Source organism: Cajanus cajan, chromosome 10 (genome assembly GCF_000230855.2).
Source record: "Cajanus cajan strain Asha chromosome 10, NIPB_CcT2T_4, whole genome shotgun sequence".
NCBI classification, from domain to species: Eukaryota; Viridiplantae; Streptophyta; class Magnoliopsida; order Fabales; family Fabaceae; genus Cajanus; species Cajanus cajan.
Window position 1 is genome coordinate 50,354,984 of NC_138526.1, and position 8,383 is coordinate 50,363,366.

The 8,383-nt window shown below is 37.1% G+C and overlaps 1 long non-coding RNA gene across 1 annotated transcript; it reads right to left on the bottom strand.

Annotated features, from left to right (window-relative positions):
* Positions 1–860: 860 nt before the first annotated feature.
* On the bottom strand, positions 861–1,535 carry LOC145952846 (uncharacterized). The gene is made up of 2 exons (XR_014430336.1): positions 1,066–1,535; positions 861–989 (listed from the first exon to the last, which is right to left on the bottom strand). It is a non-coding gene; the product is annotated as an uncharacterized LOC145952846 (long non-coding RNA).
* Positions 1,536–8,383: the final 6,848 nt, after the last annotated feature.

An 8,383-nucleotide genomic window follows, 5' to 3' on the forward strand; every position in this document is an offset into this window, starting at 1 on the left:
CCTCAAAATTCCGAGCTTAAAGCGCTCTTCACGCCAAGGTATAGATTGTAAAGAATTCCGATCTTAAAACGATTTTCACGCCAAGGTATAGATCGTGAAAATTCCGACCTTAAAACGTTTTTCACGCTAAGGTATAGATTGTAAAGAATTCCGATCTTAAAACGATTTTCACGCCAAGGTATAGATCGTGAAAATTCCGACCTTAAAACGTTTTTCACGCTAAGGTATAGATCGTAAAAATTCCGACCTTAAAGTGCTCTTCACACCAAGGTTTTGATCGTCTAATTTCCGACCTTAATTGAACCTTCACGCCTCAATTGAACCTTGTATTCCCGATTATCATCGTTATCGTTTCACACCCTCAGTTATTCAGTAGTTGAATTATTTATTTTTATAATTGACATGATTATTCAAGCATAGTATTTATATTATATTAAATTAAAAATAAGAATAAAGTATAATGCCATGAATGAAAAGTTTTCATAAAATAGTTGCCACTAGGAAGCAACCTACGACAATTGAAGCATATAACCAATCGGATCAGCGGTCACGTGTTGCAAAATAAATGTTCATATTCCCCGTAACCAATTGTTTTGGATTTGAGATCCAGTACTTTGGCATTTTTCTCCTCAAACGTGTGGCTCAGGAAACACGAGGCACTTGGTGGCATCATTTTGCTCGAGTTTGCTTAAAGAATACCACTAGATATGGGTTACGTTATTTTAGCAGAAATAATGAACCACTATGATGTTAAGCGAAAGTCGATGAGAACCACATCAATGACAAGAACATAACTCAAAAAAGGAAGCAGAACATTGGAAGCAACTTTAATTTGGCGATTGTTAATAGGGCCCAAGAAGTTGGTCATGAAAGATAAGATAATAATTGCATCCAGAATTCGAAATTACAATTTTGATTTTTTCTTTAGCTTTTAATTTTCCTGCCCCTGTGAAAGCACTTAGCTGCTGCTGGTATATTTCTGAACCACTCTGTGATATTCAGTGTGGATAATTTAAGAATTTTGTTGTGGGTATCCTCTATCAGATCAAGGTTTAGAAATTATACCTGGTATGGAGGTTTGGTGACAATGTTTTCTTTTTACTCATGCTATCCTCATGGCATTTCCTTGACGCCTTTTGGTTGACCTCGATCATACATATCCGCGTGATTCTGTCGATACAGTCGTTCGGCTTCATCTGCTCGCCGCCGCGCTTCTTCCTAAGCCTTTCATTCTCTTCTAACAGCTCGGCCGCAGTGGTGCAACTCGTGGTGCGTGCACTGTATTATTATTATTCCCACTCCCACCAATCGGAGATGAGTTCGACGACAGTACCTGTTCGTCGCTGGAAGTCGTCGGTAGGCATGGCAATCTAACCCGTCTCCGTGGGTACCTGCCTGAACCCGCCCCGATTTGGACGGGGAAAACCCGTGTTTATCGGGTTCGGGTTCGGGTTCGGGTTTTCCCCGATTGATAAAATCGGGGGCGGGGGTGGGGACGGGGATGTTAATACCCACCCCGCCCCCGCCCCTGCCCCTGCCCCGCTTAATAATATAATTAAAAAATTATTTATATATATATAAACCAAAATTAAAAATATTTATATGTAAAAATTTATATTATTTTTCTTTTCTTTTAATTTTTTAAAATTATTCATATTTATTTAAAAGAAAAAAAAATAGGAACGGGGGCGGGGACGGGGCGGGGAAACCCGAACCCCGCTGGGGGCGGGGATGGGGACCTAGATTTTACCCCCGGCGGGTATCGGGGGCGGGTGCAGGGGCGGTTTAAATTTGAGGGGGGCAGGAGCGGGGAACGTAAAACCCGCCCCCGCCTCGCCCCGTTGCCATGCCTAGTCGTCGGGGACACCGTTCTCACGCCGGTGCCTCCACCGCCACCGTTACCGCGTTCGTTGTGGTTACTGCTGCCGTCGCTGGTACCGCCAATATTTTCCGCCACCGTTACCGCGTTCTTTTGATTTTCTATTTTGATTTTTTCTAATCAACGTATATAATTTTACTATTTTAATTTTTTTAATCAACGTATATAATAAATAGAAAACACAAAAGATAAACATGTATATTGTAAATTTTATTTTATCAAAAATTAAATTTTTTAATAGATTATATTATATATGTGAGTATTAATATATATATATATATATATATATATATATAATAATTCAACTTTTTTAAAAATTGATTTGTTATTAAGGAGTATTCTTTATTACATAAGAGAATTGATCTTCTTCAAAAGTTTCACAAACATCAAATAAATAAACATCTTCTCCAAATCTATATTTTATACATTTGATAATTTAAATATATATATTTTTTATTATAATATAATTTTTATTTTTTAAAATATATTATTATTTTTAGATAAAAAATTATGTATATGTTAAATAGTAGTGGGGCAAGTGCCCCCACTGTTTAGAACATAGATTCGTCCCTGACTAGAAGAAACCCTCGAGCAATTTTGTAAATCGTTCAACCATGCTAATTTTTTTTAACAAATTTGGGAGAGTAAGAGTTCATCACCACATAGAAGAAAACTTCAATTACACAATGCATGATTAAAGAAATATTATTAAAAAAATGTTGGTTAAAATCCATGAAAGAACAAAACCCCTACGTCATTTTTGAAAAACGGTCAAACAATTTTCATGATTAGTGAAAAAAATACAACAGGACGAATATACTGTTTCAAAAAATTACAATTCCTTAAATCAATTATTGAAAAAAAAAAAACAACAACAACAACAATTGTAACATGTTGGCTCTAATACCGATTGATAAAATTTATTAACCCTAAAATCAAGTAGTTACAAATCAACATATTGTGAATGAGTATAAGAGGAGAAAATAAGGATTTGTACACTGATATAAGTGTTTCATGAAATACAAAAAGAACTAAAATGAGAAATGACTCACTCAATCACGATTAGTCCATCATTAGTCCATCAGTTCATATTAATCATTCGTCCAATGGTGCAAAGATTAAGTAACCTATTGTATGAGAGTAGAGAACTTTCATTGGACATCAATTGAATAGCTCAACCCTTCACAAGTTATATATTCAAAACAAAATCTCAATACAACATTCATAAAATAATTAGGTATTATAACTATATATATATATATATATATATATATATATATATATATATATATCTATTAATTGAATATTATTAATTATTAATATATTAATATTAATAATTAAAGAATATTTCTTAATAATTTACTAATGTTAATCCACAAAATTAGGATGAGGATAAAGGTTGTTCTTCACTTATATACTTTTGATTTGCCTTATTTCTTGTTGATGCATGAATTGGTGTTTTCTCAATACATTTTCTCACCTTCAAACAATATTAGACAATACACAGATAAATGGTGGGTGACTCTCTTTTAAAGTAGATCTAGAATAACTTTGATATCATTTTAGAAAATGAGTTTTGACCTAACTCAACTTTAAAAATCTAACTTGTAAGATGAGAATTGTCCTCCACTTATAAATTTATTTATTAACTTTGTAGTCAATGTGATATTTGAGTTTTTCACAACTCACACCTCACATCTAGCACTATTTGACTTGATATATCAATAAATGGTAGGGGACACATTTTGATGATATAAGATAAACATGTAAGTTTTTTCTAATACGCTCTTACACATTTAATATTATTGAACTTAGTGCGTGTATAAATGATAAGTGATCTTTTTAAAATTAATATATTATAGGAATATAGTTTTCTGGATACTATTTTTACCCACTTTTCCACAAAAACATTTTCATGGGGTTGAGAATCCAACATTTATGGGTTAGAGAGAAAGTTTTATATATGTATATAAAATTACCACGATATCATTTTATATATATATATATATATATATATATATGGGAATGCTAATATACTCCCAAAATTTTAGTGGGAGTATGTTAACAACCTACACCAAAATTTTAGGACAAAAAAATCACTCATTTCTTTTGATTTAGTTAATTCGTACAAAGGATATTATAGTAATTTGATTTAATTTTAAATAAAAAAATTATTTTATCTCTCTTATTAATTTCATTCTCCAATTCATTTATTTTTTCTATTAATTAATTTTTATTTATTCAGAGAGAGAGGGGGGAGACATCATGAGAGATGAGAGAGAAATGAGTTAAACAATGAATTTAATAAGAGAGAGATAAATAAGTTAGAGAAAGAATTTAATAGAAAAGAAATGAGTTGGGGAAAGAATTTAATAGGAGAGAGAAATGACTTAGAGAATGAAATTAATAAGAGAGAGAGAGAGAAAATATTTTATTTTTGTAACGACCCGGCTGACCACTACACTCACAACCTCAGCACACCGGAAACACTAGACAGAATAGAACGAGTATATAAATATAGGATCTAGAATATAAATATATAAAAATGTCCCAATCCGACTAGAGTTAGGGTGTACAATACAAAAATACATCCATAGCCACTATGCCAAGTAGCCAAAACAAACAAAACATCAGCAAAAGTCAACTCCGCCTGCCAGCTGCAGACTCACCACTAGCCACCACCTATCCCTACTCTGCTCTCATACATAGTATGATCATCGCAGTCCAACCACATGAAAACAACAAAAGGGTAAGTTAGCATAAAAAGAACAACATATAGGAAAATTTTAAGTAATAAGAACAATTACAACTATCAACACTTCTTCAACATACATCCCGTCGGTTTTACAACATAATCACCAATAAGCATACAATGCGTCGTCACACATATCAACTCGGAGATCTCCTACAACAACTCAGCCTTGCGGCCTACAACAACTCAGTCTTGCGGCCTACAACAACTCAGCCTTGCAGCCTACAACAACTCAGCCTTGAGGCCTACAACAACTCAGCCTTGCGGCCTACAACATCAAATATCTACATATAGCACAACTCAACTTACAGCTCAACATATCAACTTACAACAATATACAACTGATACAACTCAACATATCAACTTACAATAATATACAACTGGAACAACTCAACATATCAACTTACAACAATATACAACTGGTACAACTCAACATCAACAAGCAGCGTTAACCACAAGTCATCACATTATAATCAACAACTTCTACTTAAACTCAGCATAAACAACCTCTAACATCCATTAGTAAAATCACATCTCCGCGCCTGGCACACTCGTGGTTGTGCCCAGCGCAGTGCAACTAGAGAACACCAGGGATAGCGCGCCCAGCGCAAACATGCCCGCGCCCGGCAGGACTTATCCAGAGAGCCCAAGGCTCACACGCGTCTGGCGCAATACCGAATTGCGCTCAGCGCATGCCAGGCAGAGACTCCAAGGAGTCTCACGCGCCCGGCGTGCCCAAACCCGCGCCCAGCGCGGGGAGACAAAGACCTACCAAGGTCTCATGCCCAGCGCAATTTAAATTGCGCCCAGCGCCCCCATGGCAGAGACTCCCAAGGAGTCCCCTCGCCCAGCGCGACCAAGATCGCGCTCAGCGCCATGCTAGAAGTCCAAAAACAAGTCACAACCGACATCGCGCCCAATGCGGTTCAACCCTCGCCCGGCGTGGGCCATCCAGAGGCTAACATCTCCAAGCACGCCCGGCGCACACATCTTTGCGCCCGGCGGCTTGCCTAAATGTTGCCCTCAGATGGCCACGCGCCTGGCGCGAAGAACTGCGCCCAGCGCGAAGAACTGCGCCCAGCGCGAGTTCAGTAGTAAATCTCATATTTTCGAAAACTCTTCAAAAATCTGCAAAATAATCAGAAAACTCCACATGCAATCGATTCAAATTACTACATTTTCATTCAAGAGTCCAAAAATGCTACCTTTTTCAACATGCAACAAAAAATCAAGGATTTCCCCAAATTTTCTCAAAAACCCCGAAACTCCAAAAACAAGTTCTCTTTCAACACAGCTACTAATCAGTCATCAATAAGCATCTAATGAGTTTCTAGAACTCATCCACAACCAAAAAGAACAAAGAAAAGAAAGAAAAAAATACTAGCTTCCTTTACCTCGGTTTAACGGCTCCGAGCTTCGGGAAGGAAGACGACAATGAAGGAGAAGTGGAGAAAAGAAAGCTTGAGAATAGGAGAGTCCCACACGGTTCAGCTAGTTCCCCTCAATTGGATCAACACCTACCCACCTAGAGAGTTTAGAGAATTTGAGTCCAAAGCAAGAAAGTGATGGTGAATAAGAAAAAGGAGTCAGCAAGGTGAGTGAGAAGAAAAGGAGAAAGTGTCCGGGGAAGAAAGAAAAGGGATTAAAAAGGGGTCTCACAATTTTCATTTAAAATTAAATTAAATTACTATAATATCCTTTATACAAATTAACCAAATCAAAAGAAATGAGTGGTTTTTTTATCCTAAAATTTTGGTGTAGGTTGCTAACATACTCCTACTAAAAAATAGGTGGGAGTATATTAGCATTCTCCGTGTATATATATATATATATATATATATATATATATATATATATATATGAGGAGGGTTCAAACAACACCGGTATAACTTTTACTAAGTGTTACACCGCTTAATAACTTTAAATTAAATGTGAATTTTGTAAATCCAATCGTTAGATTGAAAGCTCTTTACTTTTAGATCATATATACAAAATTTTATATTAATCCAAGATGATTTGATACTTCATTCTTATAAAACATGCTTCAAACCTTCAGCAAACTTTCTGCACTTCTAGGCTTCAAAGATAGCATATGAATAAAAATGAGTCAAATGCTCGAACCTCATCGCATAATTCTGAGACTAGCAAGCTCCCCTGACAATCTCATGAACTCCGCCTCTTTGGCATGCCTTACACTCTCCGGAAAGTACTTCTCGAGAAACACCCTCTTGAAGCATTCCCAATCCACAACCACTTCTCTAGCTACCAACATATGATGAGTGCCCCTCCACCATTACTCAACTTCCCCAACTAGCATATAGATGGCATAAGCCAACTTTCTCTCCTGGGAACATCCCAACACTGTAAATATCTTCTCCATCTCACAGATCTAGTGGTCAGCTACCTCTGGGTCTACATCATCCTTAAATTATGGAGGATGGCACTTATGGAACTCAGCCAAATCTCAACTCTCCTATGACCCAACTGGTCTTGCTACACTAGTTGTAGTTCTCTCAGCATCCATCCTAGCCAAGTAGGCATTCTGCTGTTGCATAGCCATAACCATCATCTCCATGGCATGGGCTCTCTGCTCATTTGCTCTAAGCATCTTGATGTGAATCCAACATGTTAAAATTGAAGACTAACAAGCCCAAAGTCATATGATAAAGAAGAAGAATTAATGGGCTGGAATTTAAGTAGTTTGGGGCTGAATAATTAAATAAGTCCATTATCTTATTTTTTTTAATGTAATTTTCATTTTATTTTATTTTATTAAATAAATCTAATCGATTTCCTTGCCTTTTAGGTTGCTGATGAGCCTAAATTATACTTGTTTTTATACAAGATTTAATGATCAAATTCTTCCATTCTTTGTATCATTGCATTTTAATTGTTCTCATTTTGGTTTCTTTTGTATATGCAGGTATTCAAGTAGAGAATTGAGGAAAAAAAGGGTTAAAGGAGTGGAAAACCTAAGAAGCTAAGGAGCAGAGAAGAGGCTCTGCGCCGGGCTCAATATAATCTGCGCTGGGCGTGACAAAAACAGAGTATTTCATCTCTGCCAGGAATTAAGCCGGGCGCAAAAGGAATTAAGCCGGGCGCATTAAGCCGGGCGCAAAAGGAATTGCGCCGGGCTTGTGTTGAGACAGAGAGTGCTTGACTTCTCTGGAAGAACTTGCGCCGGGCGCGAAGAATTGTGTGCCGGGCGCGGAACCCTAATCTGATCTCCCAGGCTCGTATTTAAAGCCATTTTCGGGGTTCTTTTCCCCCATTCGCCCAGGGGCGCCTCCAGGAGCGCTGCAGGAGGGATTCTCAGGCTTCGGAAGCCTCCCACGGTGGATCATTCCTTCGGTTCTTCCTTTCCTCTTCCATCTCTATTTTAGTTTTCCCCTCTTTGTTTTGAGAGGTTCTATCCATTGTATTGGGGTTTTGATGTAACCAACAAACTCTATTGTAATCCCTTTGTGTTTAATGTTATATATGTGTTGTTTCATTCCTTGTTGTGTATGATTCTATGCTTAATGCTTGCTTTGGCTTGATCACCCTTTGCATGATTTAAGGTTTCATTGAGTATTGGGAAATATCCTTGAAACTAGTTCTGAACATATGCCTAGTGGGAATTGTACCTAGGGATAGGGCTTGACCCATTAGTAGTCTTAAAACCCTAACCGGTAATGCGGGTGGAGGTATTGAGTACTCAAGGGATTGATATTCAATATTTTGCACCTAGGCTTTTTCTCTAAGGAATTAGG